Source organism: Haemaphysalis longicornis, unplaced genomic scaffold (assembly GCF_048455015.1).
Source record: "Haemaphysalis longicornis isolate Haplotype H1 unplaced genomic scaffold, Haemaphysalis longicornis Haplotype H1 scaffold_3, whole genome shotgun sequence".
Classification (NCBI taxonomy): domain Eukaryota; kingdom Metazoa; phylum Arthropoda; class Arachnida; order Ixodida; family Ixodidae; genus Haemaphysalis; species Haemaphysalis longicornis.
This window is the reverse complement of record NW_027526335.1, coordinates 68,225,412-68,243,726: the sequence shown is the minus strand read 5'-3', so window position 1 is coordinate 68,243,726 and position 18,315 is coordinate 68,225,412. Positions and strand designations below refer to the sequence as shown.

Sequence of the window (18,315 nt, the reverse complement as noted above, 5' to 3'; positions counted from 1 at the left end):
GTGCACTGCAATTATTACACCACGTCTTCAAAAAGCACATCTTGCTTGTTTTTTATGCGTCCGTTTTGCCGAGCGGCTACCCTTGTTTCCTGATTCTTTTATCAAACATTGTCCACAGTACAATATATGCAATTGCAATTCACTCAAAGAACCCAAGGAATTTCCGAAGTTCTCTATGTATCCATTTTTTTTTTATTATGGGGCTACGCTTAGATGCTCCAACATTAGTGTGATTTGTGCTAAGTTGTGTTGTTAATTGCAAATTTGTAGCGAAGGTTTTTTCCAACACGGCCGGAATGCTAATGGCCGCAATGCAACAAACGTTCATTACAACAGGCGCTTGCAATGCAATTGAACGAGATGACCGTCACTCGCACGCAGCATTGTTTCCGTGCAGCGCACGCTAAAAAAGTGGGATTTTGCGGCACCGCACGGGCCGCAAACACCAAGTTTCGGAGCATCTGCGTCGATCGCGGCGCGCGGCATTCCCGTGTCCAGCCAAGCAGCGGCACCATACCATCCCGTACTATCCCGTTCGTGCTATCCCCTTCGCACTGGCTGAAGCCCTGTCCCCAAAGGCAATGTCCCCATGTTATTCGATGCTCTCCAGCAACCTCCCCGCGTTGCTGTCGTTCAGCGCGGCGTTTTCCTGTGTATTCCGTTCTTTCCGGGCTATTCCATCGCTCTCCTAATGCCGGAAAACGCGGGGTTTTCCGACAGGGTAAGCGAGAGATTTTGTAGCAATACTGAACGGTCTGTCATGTGACACTTTCGCAATGGATCTAACATTCTCTTTCACACTTTAAAAAATCTGCAGGGACTACAAATGGTAATTACGGAATGCTGAATGTAGTGGCTGAAGGACAGTCTGTGGGCCAACAGAAGTTTGTGTAGCGCCTACAGGGTGTTGCACAATAACTAGTACAACAGAAATCTCTCATGCGACAGAAATTTTGTAGTTCTATTACAAAGGTTTTTGTAGTGGGGAGTGCAGAATGTCGGTCGCATGATAGATATGTCTGTTGTACTACATAAATTTCTGTCGTACGACAGACATTCTGTCATCATTCTGCAGAAATTCCTGTCTCACAACAGACCATCCTGCATTCCCAACAGAAATTCCTGTTGTGCGACAGAAATGCCTGTCGTACGGCAGATTTTCTGTAGTTGTACTACAGAAATTTCTGTCGAACGACAGGCCACCCTGTAGTCCCAACAGAAATTCCTGTCGTGCGACAGAAATGCCTTTCGTACGACAGATTATCTGTAGTTGTACTACAGAACTTCCTGTCGCACGACAGACCATCCTCTAGTCCCAACAGAAATGCCTGTCGTACGACAGATTTTCTGTAGTTGTACTACAGAACTTCCTGTCGCACGACAGACCATCCTGTCGTCCCAACAGAAATCCCTGTCGTGCGACAGAAATTTTTGTTGTGCGACAGAAATTCCTGTTGTATTTTTCGACTGGGGTATCTCTTCTATGGGCCAACTGGCTGATAGTGCCGATGATGATTGTCCCGCTGGTGAAGATGATGATGATGACATCGATACAGGGCTCGCCCCCTAGTGCACGGCGCGATAAAAAGTAACCGAAGCACCTTTTAGCCGGCGCGGGAAAGGAGTGCGACAGTAGGTGGGGTATAGAAATGCCGAAAGTACATCGCGGCATGCAACTGCGGAGAGGGCTGTGCTGATCGCCATGAGTAATATTGACAGCTATGTACAATTTGTCCGTAGTCAGGACGAGTCCGTGGGCAGTCAGTGGTCAAGTGGCGTGGGTTGACTAAACGGCACTTTCCTGGTTGTCGGCGAGGATCACATCCGTGTCACCAATAGGAAAGCGGCCGATGAAGGGGTGTGGCCCAGCCCACGTCGTTTAATGCGGTTGCGTTGGCTGTGCCATGGACAGGACGAGGCGCGTAAAACTAGGGTGCCGTTCCCGAGGTGTGCCGAATCTATTCTAGGTGCCAACTGGCTGATAGTGCCGATGATGATTATCCCGTTGGTGAAGAAGAAGAAGAAGATGATGATGATGATTACGTCGCTACAGATGCATAGGACGTAGGGTGTGATTGGGGTCTTGAACGTCTTGGGGTCCATTGGTGTCCTAGCTTGGTGTACATCTGAGGAGGCGCCGTAAGTCACCTGAATTCGGGGTGGGGTGAAAGGACCAGACTCGCGGCTTTATGCTTCTCGTGGGAGACAGCTATCAACCGAACAGCGCGCAATAAAAGACAGCGTATGAATGTGCGCTTGCGATGTGCAAGCTGTCGTCGTCCTGAGCTTTCAGAATCCTCATGAGTGCTTGGACAGCTCGCCTGCTAAAGTTAGTCCTTCATAACACCCTCCCAACTACTCGTACCAATCGAATCCGAAACGCTCCCGAAGAGATCCAAGATCACCCCTCACGCCAAAAAGAAAGGCTTTAACTGACTCCAGCGGCCAGAGAAATCCGAGGGGAACTTCAGTGGATTCCCCAGGGCCAGCTCTAGCGTCGAATACGAGGCTATGCATATAAATCTTGACTATCCCTATGCGTACCGAACAATGTAGAGGAAAAAGACTGGCCAGGGCCGAATCCCAAGATAAACTACAGCGCCACGACGAAGGGGCGGAGCATACGGACGCAGGAAGCTGCAAACAGAAGAGAGCAATGGTGGCGTTGGTGGTGACGATGACAGGAAAATTCCTCACCAGCACAACCATTCCCAGAACCGCCACTCAAGAAGCGGAAGAAGTGGCCGCAGCGCTGGCTATAACACAAACCAAGGCAATGGCGGTCGTTTCCAGCTCGCAGCAGCCGTGCAGAAAATTTTGTGTGTTATCAGTGACTCCAGCAGCGCACTGCATCCTGAGTGCAAATGCCCCAAAGTAGAAGGCCATTATATTTCGGAGCCCGGCACACTCCCTCCCGGGCAGCAAATCCGCACACGCAACGGCCTGCACACTGGCCATAGCACGCGGAGCGGAAGGAGAACCCGACCCCACACCCACTGTGTCTTACCGTAACCCAGCACTACGGGCTAGAACATACAATCTATTTGCCACCACACCCAAAATTAAGTAACAAGAACAGGGGTAACACTTCGCTTTGATTTTATTTATTTCGAATACTGTTACAGGGTCTTCGCTTATTACACTTCGCTTATTTATGTCCAATACTGTTAGCCCTTGCGGGCTGTTACAACGGCTTCGCTTATTACACTTCGCTTATTATAAAGCAACACGTTCCCTTTCCCGGTCCGACTCCACCTGCAGTTCTCTATCCAGCATTCATCGTAATGCAAGTTCTGCAGGCATTCAGGCTACCTCTACCACAGTCGGTGTAAAATAAGAGGGACCAAGTGTTGTGACGTCCTACTTATACGGTGGTGGTTCTATTTACAATATGGCAATGCTTGAAAGACGAAGCAGCTCGGGCTAGAGCTGCTCACGCGAATACGGGTACCGATGATGGTAATGTCATCAGTGCAGCGATGATGATGATCAATAAATTTTGAGGAGTCTGGGAATGTGGTCAAAATTGGTTTATGGTGTCGGGTGAATACCAGCTAAATTTCTTAATTCGGTAGCCTTTCTCAAAGAGCCCTGCTGAAAGCTAAATATGTCTCTCCCTCTCTGAATATTTTGGGGCGACATTCAAGCGCATATTTCAGCTGTTGCCCTTTAGTATCTGTGACTCCGTACCTCTCATAGCCGGCGGCGAAGAGGTGGCATCAAACTGTGAAGATGTGGTCGTCGCGCCTTCCCGATCTCGGTGTCACCGCTGCTTCCGAGCGCCCTACATAGGCAGCCAAGTCAATTTCCCCACGGTCCCTAAGCCTCCCTAGGGCCCGCCAAGCTTGTTATGGCGACAGTTCGCTTGCCACGAGAGGGGGGTGGCGAAGGAAAGTAGAGAACTGGGGGGGGGGGCACACCAAACTATCGCTGAAAACTCCTCCTTCTGCAGTTCCCTTCCGCTGGGTTAGAACGTAACGCAGCAGTGGTCACAGATACATCTCACCGTCTGGTACCTACCAAGGATGTTGCATAGCGGTCGGACGTACATTTGTGAAACAAGCAAGCTTTCCTTCGGCAACCCAAGCGCATATGCGTACTTGGAAATGAGCGAGAACGTAGATGTCGCTGCCGGGAGAGGCAGAAGCGCCTTGACACGTAATCACTTCGGAAAATACACCGTGCCAATGTGTTCCGAATGGTAAGCTATAGGGGGCGGATTTCGCCGTGTCTAAGCCTTGTACAATATCAGCGATCGACCAACTGCTGCATTTTCTGCGGAATAACTCGTCACTCCTGGTGCGAATTCAAAACCAAATAGAAGAGACTTCAACGCAGAAGCGTCGATGCAGTGAATCGTTCCATTTATTTTGCAAAGCGCTAAACGACGTTAGTCAGGTACTACATAAAAATCGGGGAGTGTTGCAGACAGACGGTTCCATAGCCTTGAATGCAGGCGGTACTCTTTAAAGGCGACGCGTTTCCTGCAATTCAAGCACGAAGCAGGTCATGCGACCCGCCACAAAGGCCTTCCTTATGTTGACATTAAGCACGGAAACGTCGGGCAAAAACTTAGCGGTTGAAGACAAGAAACACTGCAACACCATCCTAACCCGTAGACAACCAAATTGCCCTCCGCCCTCGGACCACCTCCCCCCCTTTGCACGAAAGCAACTTAAAGTTTACATAGCTGCACAGTCGGTTAAGGCAGAAAGCTGGCTATGTTACAGTAAAAAAAATCAATAAAGCAACTACAACGCCGTAATTGACTTGCTCGCGGGTCTATTAAAAACGCTAGAAGACGTCGGACTCCAGTAAAAAGGACTCGAAAACGTAAAGGACAACGTTCGGATATATTATCTCCGCGAAAAAGTGGTGTTTGGCTTATGACTGTGTAAGATGTATAGACGCTCTTTCACCGTCTTGTCATAGATGATCTCGCATCCGGATATCTACGGAGTACACAGCACTAAGTAATACGGGCAGTTAACACGGAGCCCAGAAAGCACACGCGAATACAAAAATATATTTAAAACAATATATTTGTCAGACGTATATGTATATTCCCCCAAGTTACGTCGTAGAGCTTCCAAATGTCTATAAATACTTTCCAAGCAAAAGAAAACATTCATACTTCAAGTGGAATTATGGCCCCTATATCCCGCTCAGAATTCGCTTTTCTTTCCGGGACCTTTTGCTGCTTCTTGCCGATGTGCATAGTTTTACGACCATTTTTTCTTTTAAACCTGCTTAAACCTAATTTTGCTTGCATCTCATCTTGCGGCGACGTCGCGCTGGTAAGGCCTCTTTTTGCGAACTGCGCTTCGTCTGGCGACGACACTTCGTTGCTGAACCTTGTTGAACTCCTTTCTAATGCCGGCTCCCTGTGCGCCGACCTCTCGCCGCTGAACTTTCTAGCACTTCTCTCGTATTGGAACTCGCTTGGCGGCGACATCGCGTCGTTGTACTGTATAAGTCTTCTGGTTAACAGCGCTTCAGCCTGCGTCGACCTCCCGCCGACCCTTCATACGTACACTTCTGTCCTCGCATGGCGGGGACGTCACGCCATAAGCCTTCCTTAACCTTCGTAAACTTCTCGTCAACAACGTCTCGTCACAACACCCAGTGATCTGCGCCAGCGACCTGCGCTTATTCAGAATACGCCATGGGGGGCGTTCGAGCGTCTTCGCCATTTCTTCAAGGAGTTCACGTTTGCTGTCGGCTGTACCTGCGGTCGGTGTGAGATGTACGCCGCTTGATCGACTCTCCGGGCTGGAGATCCGTGACGTCTGTACACTGACGTCAATGGGAACGTGGTACAACAGCCAGGCCACTCCGTACGCGAGTACCGATACCAATGCGAAACGAAGATCCTCGCGACCCTTGGAGCGCAGCCCCGATAACGAGGCGGCGAGCACATCTCCCAGTGGCCGGACGCGAACGACAGGCTCGCGACCGTTCATCGCACGTGCGCGGGGAAACCCTTGGTGACGTACACCAAGTTGAAGACCGCGGTCACGAAGCAGCCCCAGGTCAGAATTCCTAGTCCGAAGCGTTTCTATCTCGAAAGGATTGGTGAAAAAAAAAGCATTTTAATTCAAAAAATTGCGCCTTGAGGACTCAATGACAATGCGAGTAGTCCGATTAGTTAAGGAGTAGTAGCGGGTTTTCCAGCAGATGTTAAAAGCGACGACAAAATATTTCTGGCGGAACTGGTTCCATCTCGATGCCGCCTAGGCTGTGTATTTGGTAGATCTGTTAAGTGTGCCTGAAATCGATAACAAAAATTTGCACTCCATTGGTAAACTTTTTCTTGTGTTTTAGATTCTGACGTTGACAAGTTTCGCGTAGATCATTTGATTAAAAAACACGTCTAACGATTACTATACTCTGAAATTCGAAATCAGTGTGCAGCGAGAACTGCAGTCTTGTCTGTCACGGCGCATAGCCGCTCCGTCGCAGGAAGTGATCTTGTGATGAGCGAACCCACGGTGGCGCGCGCACCTCCGCCGTTATCTCGCCACGCGCCGCCGCCGCCTAGCATGTTGTTGCAAATTTCACGTAGCTCGGATGAGCCACGCAACGCGGAGGGGAGGAAGAGAGTTGCTTTATTGAAAGAGAAAGGAGCAATGAGGAGAACGCCGAAGGACCTCTGTTCGTGCATCAAACAGACCGTGCTGGGCTTCTGTGGCGCCATACCGCCCTCCTCCTCACACTGTCCTCACACTTTCCTCCTCCGTTTCCTTTCTGTCTTCGGTGTTTCCTTCGGTAGATCGATTACGAGGCCGAAGAAGCCGGCAAACCCCAGTAGCGGATGCTTAGGTGCTGCGCGCTAAAACTACAAGCGTGTACGTCAATTAAAACCCTTACTCCAGCTCTCTTTTAATGGATCCATTCCCACCTGAGCTGTTTAGATGCCCCATGTTCTGCCTCTAAGAGTATGCTTACCAGCACAAAATGTCTCTTTAACTGGTGTACTTCCTAGCAAGTACCCAGCTTTTATGGATCTTCCTGTCTGCAGAGCGCAGAAATCATATATTGTGAAATTTAAATAACTAACGCGAAGCATCCTACGACACGGTTCACTGTAAACGCAAACTAGCCGGAAATGGAGTTTTAATCAAGTAATGTGCCCTGAAAAGTACTTATAGCAAAAAATGTACTCCCTAGGCATGGTCTAAACAAGTGGACGAACCTCCATGGTAGTACCGTTGCCCATCCGTGTAGCAAAAGGGAGGATTTAGAACGACATAACACCATTTGTGAGATGGCGTTAGGTCCCTTGTAAACAACCACGTCCACAATAAACTCCCCATCTGGGGTAATCATCTCAAGCGGGCGGTCGCCATGTTAGTCTTGTGTTGTTTCCGTGTGTCAGCACTTCAACCGTGGACTAATGCTAATTAGAACGAGAAAGCAGGACGCGACGGTTGCATGCAGCTACAAAACCGATACCGTACGTATACCCGTATAGATGCTTCAACCAGCGCGATCACAAGCAGACAGCGCGGCCGTGTTGTTTCAATCTGTTTATTTTGGCGGTAGGTGTTGTCAAACTCTGCTGCTAACAAAGAGACAGTTCTCGCCGTTGCAAACAATTGCAATGTTCATCTGCTTCGCTTGCTTGCGCATATATAGACAATTTAAATTCTCGTGCCAGCGCGCCAACGCACCCGACTGCAGCGACTCAACTTGCCCTGGCGGCACGACTTGCTGCCCGGATGTAAACAACCTCCGTGCTATCAATGCAGCGCGGCCGTTGACTTGGTGCGGCCGGAGCTTCAAGCGCCTCGCCTTGGGCCATCGTTTTTTCTTATTTGAGAAGGACTTGTAGTGCCATTTGGTGGAAAGATTTTTATGTGCCCCTGTCACACGACGAACGGCCGCTAACAACATTTGGATACGGCGACAGCTGTGGACAGCTCGCTGGTAAGTGCTCTTTCATCAGTCGATGCGTTTGTCAAACGTTTGGATAGGGTTAACTGCGAATTACCCGTGCCGCACACAGCACGTACACGCACGGGCAAAGAAAAAAGCGCATACTCGTTTTATTGTACTTGTTTGTGGCTTTTGGGGTATGCATTCGCATTCTTTTGTAGGCCGGTTTGTAACAGGGCATTCGAGATGAAATCGTTTGTCGCGCGCGGCGTCGTTTCAAAGCAACGTGACGGTTACTCAGGTAGCCGAATCGCCTCCGACAGCGGTGCATCGTCGGGCCCGGTCGGTGAATATTGTGGGACTCTGTCTCTCATATGCATCGAACTGCTCGTGTTCTTTTTAGTTAACTGCTCTACTTTGTAATATCTATTTGTTAACGCTCCTGATGGCTTGCCTGTCCAAATATAAGTCTTTGTGTTGTTTTCGTTCAAGGCTCTGACTCATTCTTAGCGCTCTGGTCGGATAAAGCCGCAGATCAGACGGCCACCCCCTTCGAAAACTGTGCCCTGTAGATTCGGTGGGATTGTTTGCTCGCTTGAGTCGACTCTTCACATCTAACAGCGTACCCTATTAAGGAAACGGTGACATGCGTAAAAGATGCTATGAGCCTATCGAACGATTAAATGCATATAGTGTGGACCACGACGGCGACGTCGTTCGAAACCGAAATGTTTTTATTCCCTTTCGGATGATAATGAGGGGTCTGTATACAATCGGGGCCCGTCAGTCGCCAGCTAAGGCCACGTAATTAAAAACACAAATTCATGCCCTTATGGAAGAGAACAGAGTTTGCCGTAGCATGACACAAGTCTGCCGGGCATAAAAAAGGATATCATTTTTTTACAAGAACAATGCACACACTCTTCTTTTGTTGGTAATAAATTTGTCATAATCAATAGTAAGACCATACACAAAAATTACTCGATTCATCTGACACTCGATTTTGACACGGAGCTTGCAGCTCCAAAAAGTGCACTGTGGTTTTGCGTGACGGAATCAATCACGGTAAATTAACTAAGGCAGGTGTGTGTGGCATGCAGCGTTGGTAAGTTTGCGAGAATAGCGTTTCCATTTCAGCTGTTTTTTTTTGTTGCCATGCAATCACAAGTAATTTGGTGCCATGAACGAGGTTTACGTTAGCTAACAAGGCTGTAGTAACGGTTGCAGCTACAAATGACCTTATGCACCAATCACGCTTGTCAGCTCGGTGACACAGAATATTAAGGTGTCAGAATACGGATGACTGAGTCGCCTAGTTTATTACTACTGTAAAAAAAGAAAGTGTTTTCTGACCCAGTGAAGGACTTTCCTGTATGACTAGCTGTGTTATGACAAATGACCATACTTGATGAGACAAGCCGTAACAAATTAGCTTTGGATGTAACACCAGGAGGGAAATAGGTGGAGGCATCTGCAAGTATAACTGAAACAGTGGGTGCCTGTCCGGCATGAATTCATTATTTGCTGACACGATTTTCTTCTGCAGATCCTGATACATGATCGAGTTGAATGACTTCATAGATCTTAAGGCAGGATAGGCTGTGCTGTACAAGGCAAGGCTGCATTCGGAAACCAAGTTGGCCCCTCCAGCAGAAGTGAGTATTGCCACGGCTTGCAACAGCCGTCCAGCTCGCAAAAGCTGCACTTTTTCTATGACAGTGAGCCACCATGGTAGGGGAGAGGCAGTGTAAGGGTTTGCATCTTTAACTGTGTGCCCACTCACTTGAATACAGTCGAACACGGATATATCAAACTCCAAGGGGATCGCGAAATAGTTCGATATATGAAAAATTCGATATAAAAAATATGGGCTCTGAGACCTCACCTATGGCGGACGATCACTTACCGATCGTCGCATTCAAGAATGACAATTCCGCACTCACGACGCAACAGGACGCTTTATTTCCGTCAAAAAAAAAAAATCGCTGATCTTGGCCTGCTTCTTCGTCATGGAAATCAAATTAAAGATGCTGGTCTCGATCTTCTCGAGGCTGCACAACTAGAAAATTCCAGCAGTACGCTGCGCCTTCGCACACCATGCACAACACGCACGCAAAAGAAGAACAGCGCGCACGTACCACAAGAACTTTGAAGGTAACAATTCCAAGGCTCTCTGAACGGACTCCAACAAAGCGCTCGCGATGGTCACCTCCGAGAGAAACAGTGTTCTCCTAAAGTTGCAGTGCAACTTGCCAAACAGCAGCAACAGCAGCAAAATGCAAAAGAAGGAGGAGGCCGCCAGCGCCTTCGTTCTCTCTTCCCTTTCCCGAGACGACATCGGGGGAAGACAGACACACAGAGAGAAAAAAAAACTCTTTTTCGGCAAGCCGGGGAACGTACGCAGCCGCAAAAAAAAAAAAAAAAAAAAAAAAGGCCGTGCGCAGTAGGGGCATCCCTATCTCGCACTGTCACATTTCCCGAGCGTTCGGGCTTGTGTGCCTAGAGAGATTTAGCATACCGGGCTCCGTCCGCTAACGCTACGGCGGCCGGTAGCGGGGCCCGACTGGGCAAGCGCAGATTCGTTCCGGTAGGGGGGATTAGTTGCGCAAGCCAGTCTTCGCCATGCCCGCGCATTCCTCCATATCCATCTCAACCTCAATCGGGGGTGCAGAGACCGCTGAAGAGCACCTTCCAGCTCGCGCGGCGTTCGATATACCCAATGTCGGGAAAAATACGGTTCGATATAAACGTACGAATTCCTATACTTTTACACAGAATTTTCAAGGGGATAATTTATGAGTTCGATATAGACAATAATTCGATATACCCGTGTTCGATATATCCGTGTTCGACTGTATACATGCAAGCTGGCATCTTAAAGCAAGAAACAGCAGTTAACAAAATCATGCAATACCAAAGTGTTTTTCAGTCAAAATCAAAAACTAATCTATCAACCTACAGAGACTTGCATTTTATCTTCACTGTCATTTAAAGTTGTGCTCGAGTATATTGTGCGGAAGTAATATCATTTTTATTGCTGCAAAAGCCACGACGGTTAATGTACTGGCACTTGGTTTTGTGAAGCCTTTGCATTCCTAATTTAGATACTGGAATTCGCAGGGAACCTGGCTTAGAATTTTATTACTGTACCGAATTATTAAGTTCATTTAACCATAGTGTCTGTTTTGAATTTTACGTGTGGGGCATTTTTTTCTTTTTTGCTTTTTCAGGCAGATGTTCCTCTGACTCCCTGCCTGCATTCCGTGAACGGGGAAGTTAGCCTCCACATCGATGGCCAGCGTGTCTTGACTGCATCATCTTTACTGGGAGGACTGTGTAGTCTGTTTGCATCGTTCTGGGTTTTCAACATTCAATATCCCAAGAAGGCACACAGAGCTCTAACGTTTGTGGAACATGGCTTTTTGGACCTTGCCTGCACCAAACCACGTGTGAAGGATTTAGAACTAATTAACTTTTATCGCATCAATATCGCTCACTAATATTTGTTTTCAATCCTGTAATCATTGGATAGTAGGAAAAAAGAATTCCGTATTATATTTCTGACTTTTTCTTTTTTCTTTTTTTACTGGAAAGGGGATATTTGATGGGCCGTTCTGTATGCTCATAATACAGCTGTCTTTCAGTGAAGCAATAATATTAACAAACTAATTTAACTTGAAACAATTATCTAAATAATATTGGCAACTGGTGCGAAATGAATCAACTAAAAATTATCCGAAAAACACGAATTTCATGGCTTTTTGTTCTCACTCTAAAGAAGCTGTCGCGATACCACCCATTCTGCAATTAACCCGTCAGACGCGGTCACTTTTCTTGGCGCATTTTTGTCTTTATCAAAACGCACTGGTATTTTCCGCAGGATATTTTCCCTTCTTTATATTACTCATTTATCCATAGCCATCTCACTGCAGTCTGTCTCCTACATCATTTATCTCTTGAGCCTTTACCACCTACAAAATGCTTGTTACCTTTCAATATCAAATCGTTGCACAGCTCTCGCTTATTTCACGACAAATTGAAAAATTGTTTTGTTGTTGTAAATTACTGCAACCATTTTTTCTTCACTTTGTGCACTTAGTACTGATGTGTACTGATAAGTTCTGATAAATACTGACGGGTTCTCGATCCTCTAGTATTACCATGCCATGCGGTTGTGTTTGTGCCTATCTGTTTTTTAAGTATTTCCAGTTGTATTATTACTGTTTCTACAATTTGTTCAACTAGCAGACAGCTCTCGCTCATTTCACCACCTACTGAATTTTTTTTTTTTGTTGTTGTAAACCACTGCAGCTATTTTTTTCACTGTGTACTGAGCGCTGATGCGTACTGATAAGTTCTGATAAGTACTGACGCGTTCTCGATCCTCTAGTATTCTATAATGATTTCACTTACCATGCGGTTGTTTGTGCGTATCTTTGTTTTTCGCGTATTTCCAGTTCTTGTAGTAATATTGTTTCTACGTTTTGTTCAACTAGCATCGTATTGCTGTCTTCAATTCCTAACTGGCGTGTTATTTAGCAATGTACCATTTGTGATTTCTAATATGAGGTCGCCATAAGTATTTATTTCGGAACCTCCTTGTGTACACCATGTACCATGTAAACTTGTCTGCGATAGTTCGTTTGAAATAAACCTGAAATCGAGAAAAACCGTGTGAAATCAGTACTCCCGCAGGGAACTAGAAATTCTCCCTTGTGGCCTTGAAAACCTCCTTTCGGAAGGTCTACAAAACTCCCCAAGCTTTCGTCAAACTCCATTCAAAAGAAGTAAATGCTTCCCTTGAACCTCCTAAAAACGCCCCTAAACTAACATAAGTACTTCCAAAGGGAGCCATAATAGGCTCCTATTCAACCGCCTAAAAATTCCATAAACATCACTTAAAAACGCCCTTCAGGAAGTAAAGAATACTCCATTTTGACCTCCCTAAATTCTCCCGAACATTTTTTAACACTCCCTAAATACCTCCTTTCTATAACCTAAAAACTCCCTGTTTTGAGGAGGTAAACAAAACCTCCCTGTTCCATGTAGTAAAAAAACTCCTACAAGGAGGACCACTAGAGGACAGGCGAAAAAGAACCTCTATGGAGTATATGGGAGGAAAAAAAGTTTAGAGTGTTCAGTCACTCTCGTTAGTCGTCTAGTAGTCCCACCCCCATCATCATAACATCGCTACGTCGCTATTCAGAACGGGAGAATCGACTCCTTGTGCAGGCAAACGGAAGCGCTACGTGAGCGTTCTCGCGATTGATTTCCGCAGGCAATCAATCGTGAGGGTCCCTCAGAGTTCCCTGTGAGTCCCTCGGAAGCTCCTCCGGAGATCGGCTTCGTGAGTATCCGTCTTTTGCTGGCCTTTTACGCCGATTCGCAGAGGAAAAGCAGTCTAGACGTTGTTCGCTTCAGTAGCACTTAAGCGTCACTCTCCAAGGAGTCGCACGCCGTATCCGCAGGAAATCGTCAATGCAGTGAGGCCCGCGGGAACTGGGTAATGCGTGCGGGAACGGGCAATCGCCACCCCGGGCTTGATTTCTGATTGGCGATGGGGAAATAAATGCACTGCAGCAGACGCGGTCTGTGGCAGCGCATTTTTGTCACTGGTACCCCGAGTAGGCTTGATGAGGACGATGACCCCTGGCACAACTTGATCACCCCAGCGTCGACATTTCTCTGAGCGGACATGTGGTTATAGGGTCTGCCCCATTTCTAACAACATCGGAATGCCATCCCCACATTTCTCGCTCAACAGGCCAACCATTAGGAAACTTAGCAAAACTATATTTCGCGCAGAGCGAGGAGCCAACTTGGATGCAAACAGTCTAAAAATACTTTGTGGGACTCCAAATTGTCTTTGTGTATATCGTTGTCAAAAGTTTCTGCGGATATATTTAAAGCGGAAACCTGATATCTCGCTTGGTGCAAGGAGCCGACTTGGATATGAACACTGAAAATACTTTGCAGAACTCTAAATAGTTTTTGTGTAACTCGTAGTCAAAAAGTTGCTGCGCATAAATTTACATCTGGTGGTCTGCATGGCTCTAGAACGTGGTAGAGCAACATTCCAAGCTTGAAACAGCACATAAAACAAGACGTCGCCTTCAATATCAGCTGCACAAAATGATTTGAGTTACACTACATAACGGAAGAGTAATTACCGTTCTTCTGAAATAACTAAGTAACCAGAAAGTTGCACCTGGATAGTGTCGCAGCTCTGCGTATGCAGCCCCGCTATCGACGATGCAAAAGAAAAACCCTTTCACAATATCGTACGGGCCTTGTCCTCGGAGGCCACAGCACGCATCACGGACAATAGCGGTAAGCATTCTAGACAACTAGAAGCCATGCTGCTCAGCTCCGACCCGGAGACTGAACGCAGCCTTGCCCAACTGGCAGAATATGCCGGTAGGTAGAACGCGTCGCATGCAAACAAGAATTAACAGCGCGCCGAGTGTCTCGCATCTCGATCCACAACAAACTGATGCACAACAATTACATGAAATAGCAGCTTATTCCATTCAAAGTGGTCTAGCTCGAGTTATTTGAGTGGGTCCTCCCCCTAACAAACTAGCGAACCTCCACAAACCCTATTGCGATCACCACGAACTGGCCCATGAGTTGCAGGTTCCACGAACTGGCCCAGTTATTCAGTTTACTGAGAACGACCAGCATTTGTTTATTTTCTCTTACCTTCCCTCCCCATTCCTTTCGCCCATCGCGACCAGTGGCCATCCTCTTCTAATAAAGGTTCTCTCTCTCTTTCTCTCTTTCCGTTGTATTCTTTTTTGTGTGTGATTCAGCATGTGCAACAGCGCGCGCCAAATTTCAGTTTGTGTTTATTTAATTCTTATACACACCATGGAAGAAACTGCGCTTAACGTTCCGGCGTTTTCTTTCCTTTTTTTTTTTTTACGTAGAGCTCTTAAACACGCGGGACAGGCATTACACGATTCGCCAGTGTTCCTAATTATTTTATATGTTTCTTACTTCTTTAAATTTTTCAAAATTTCGTTCGACCAATCATTTCCATTTATGCTGTTACAACGACTACAAGTGTTACTTTCGGGAAATCTGCCTTATTGGGGAAATTCAGGGGGTTACACTTTTCGCCTTTTTCCGTAAGGATTTTATATTCTTATTTCCTTAGTTTTTCAAAATTTCATGCGGCCAATTATCCCCATTTAAGCTATTGTAACAATTGCAGGTGGAACTTTCGCGAAATCTGCCTTATTGTGGAAATGCCATGCGTTCGTTTTGCCAGTCTCCGTTATTTTTATATTTTTCTTATTTTTTAGTTTTTCGATATTTTGTCCGACCGATTATCTCCATTTACGGTATTATAGCGATTACATATGGAACTTTTTCGAAGTCTGTATTACTGCGGGAATGCAGGGCGTCACACGGCTTGCCATTTTCCGCAATTATTTTATATTTTTTTTATTTTTTTTTCCAAATTTCGTTCCACCAACTATCTCCATATACGTTATTAAAACGATTACAGGGGGAACTTCCGCGAAATCTGCGTTATTGTGGAAATGAAGGACATTACATTGCTCACCAGTTTTCGTAATTACTTTATATTTTTCTTACTTTTCTAGTTTTTCAAAATTTCGTTCGACCAATTATCCCTATTTACGCTGTTATAACGATTACAGGCGGAACTTTCACGAAATCTGCATTACTGTGGAAATGCAGGGCGTTACATGTTTCGCCATTTTCCGTAATTTTTACTATTTTTCTTATTTTTTAGTTTTGAAAAATTTCGTGTGACCAGTTATGTCCATTTACGCCACTATAGAGATTACAGGTGGAACTTAACTTCCGCAATGTCTGCATTTATGTGTATAGTCAGGGCGTTACATGGTCCTGGCTGTGGAGGTACTCTGCAAACAATGCTACGCATTAAAACTATTTTTCCTCGGGAACTCCCTCGCCCTTACACTCTACACTCACCCTAAGCACTGGCACTCGCTCATTCGCACAGACAGACAGACAGACAGACAGACGGACGGACGAACGGTCGGATGGACGGACGGACAGACAGACAGACAGACAGACAGACAGACAGACAGACAGACAGACAGACAGGGCAATTTTTTTGTTTCTAAGTAGCCCAAGAAAGATTATCGTCTTTAAAATCCCTCGTGCAAAACCGCACGCGTTCGCGGAGTGGTGCTGCTAAGGAAGAAAGCTTCCAAACGAAGCCACGGAAAGCGACCGGGTGTCTGGACACCAGTGACGAAGCGTCTGCGCGCCGCTTGCGAAGCACTTCACCCGGCGCAATGACGTTGCACTTGAAGCCCAACATCGCCATGTCCCGGCGTCACCGGCGCTATCGCTAGCAGTTCACGGGGTATGTACAGGGTGGTGCGAGGACGAGTGGAACACTAAAAAAATTTCCAGAGCGAACCGCCGCTCTGTTCGCGCTCAAACTTCACACGAGGGTCGCATTTTGTGGTCTGTTTTGTTTGACACCGGGAACAAGGACGGTACTTACCTGTTTATTCTGGAAAAAAATAAAAGCGATTTTCGCCTATGGGAAAACGGCAGCCGATTTGGACGTGCGAGCCAGCTCAAGCTGATCTTGGAACGACGGCGCCAACCGAGGTATGCAGAACGAAACGCACGTTTAGGAATCACGGCCGGAAGGAGCCTAATGGTGTAACAGACGATCAGAAAATCTCTTTCGCCCCTAGTTCACGATGACCACAAATACTTGCGTAACAGCTGATACCAATCGTAATAAAATATTCCCGCGACTTATAGTTGCCAATAAACGCAGGATTTGTTTCCTTACCTGTTTTCACATTTTCTGATCGCCTGCTACCTCATTTGGCTCCTTCCTATCGTAGAAGGAGCCAAATGAGGTAGCAGACGATCGGAAAAGCTGCTTTCACATACAGCATTTTGCACGGCGGTCGGCGCTTCGTGTGAAGTTTGAGCGCGAACTGAGCGGCGATTCGTTCAGGAAATTTTTTTAATGTGTTCTAACTATCGTACCACCCTATATGTTCCATATATCTGCATATGTAGACGTTTTGACGATAGTTTTTATGGCTATTTTCTACCGTACTCACCTGTTTTCGAATTTCAAAAACTACAAACGATTTTACGGCATGCCGTTACAAAAAACTTACGAAATAGTGAAACTGGTGTTTGCTGTATATGTTAGGGTAATTTACAAACGCATTCACGAAACCCGCTTGCCGCAGGTATTGTGGCAGTCATTAAATTTCCATGCATGAGAGGATAACACACTGTTTCCATTCAAGGAAAAATGACAGCAGATATAGTAAGCTTACCGGCAACCTTGGTTCCATGCTAATCCATCCTTCGAGCCAGACGGCGGCACACAACTTCCGTAGAAAACTCCTTGTGTCATCATTCGTCACCGCACAAGTCCCAGAACATGTCCTCTAATTTGCTCCTCACAGAAGTCTCCTCCATCACTTCTCTGACACAAAAACTAACCTCAGCGCGCTGCAGCCCCTACGCGCAAACATTATGCTGTGGCCAACTTTCTCACCAACATTTAAAATGGTAAACCTAACTAGTCAGCACCTTTTGGAACCTCCAAACAGCGGGAGAATTCATTTCATCACAATTCAGAAGGAAGCGTATACCTGCGGCAACTGCACAGTGCCCCCGACGGATATCAGTCGTCGTTTAGTCCACAGGGAACGACCTGAACCACGCCTCTGTCACTGGTACACATTTCTGCACAACTCGCACACCCATCGAGGAAGGTATACCAAAACATTTTTTGACGTTTCCATGCAGGGAATTACGTAAAACAGCCCGAAATCCGAACGAGGACAAGGCATACCGCAAGCGTCCCAGAGGCGCTCCAGCTGAAGCATCGTCTGCTAGCGAAGGCAACAGGCTGTCTGGACAGACGAGGCGTCTTCACGCGGCGGGCGCCGCACTTGCACCGGCGTCAGGCAGAAAATGAAATTCGCCACGTCACGGTATCGCCGGCGTTGTCGCAGGCACGCAGGCAACTCACGAGCGCTTGAATACTAAAAGCATTGCAGATCATTACAATTACCGACCACGGCAACCGTGTTCTTTTCGAGGCAAACAAATGGACGGCTCCTGTCACGCGTTTGGGAAAACCCGGAATGCAGTGGTGGAGGCCGACTGTACAAAAATAAAAAACGGCATAGATGCGTGTTGGTGAAAGCCGTCGTGCACGATGATTACCGATAGAGAAGCAGCGCTAAAGTAGCTCAGTGGCTGAGGCGTTGTGCTCCTGAATCCAAGGACGCTGATTTGAACCCGCCCGCTGCGACCGTTTTCCGATGGCGGCAACAAACGAGAAAGCCCATGTGTAATGATTCGGCAAAATTTCGCTTTACCGAGAAGCGTATTCTGCTGAGTAATCCTGCTGGCGGATCGCGACATGAATAAATGTATGGCGGCGAG

The 18,315-nt window shown here is 46.8% G+C and overlaps 1 long non-coding RNA gene across 1 annotated transcript in view; it reads right to left on the bottom strand.

The window, feature by feature from the left end:
- The window catches only part of LOC144173282 (uncharacterized), a 408,786-nt gene extending 390,816 nt beyond the window's left edge, over nt 1–17,970 (bottom strand). The window contains exon 1 of the long non-coding RNA XR_013323215.1: nt 17,193–17,970. This is a non-coding gene — a long non-coding RNA (uncharacterized LOC144173282). The remainder of the gene's footprint in view (nt 1–17,192) is intronic.
- Between the last annotated feature and the right edge of the window lie 345 nt (nt 17,971–18,315).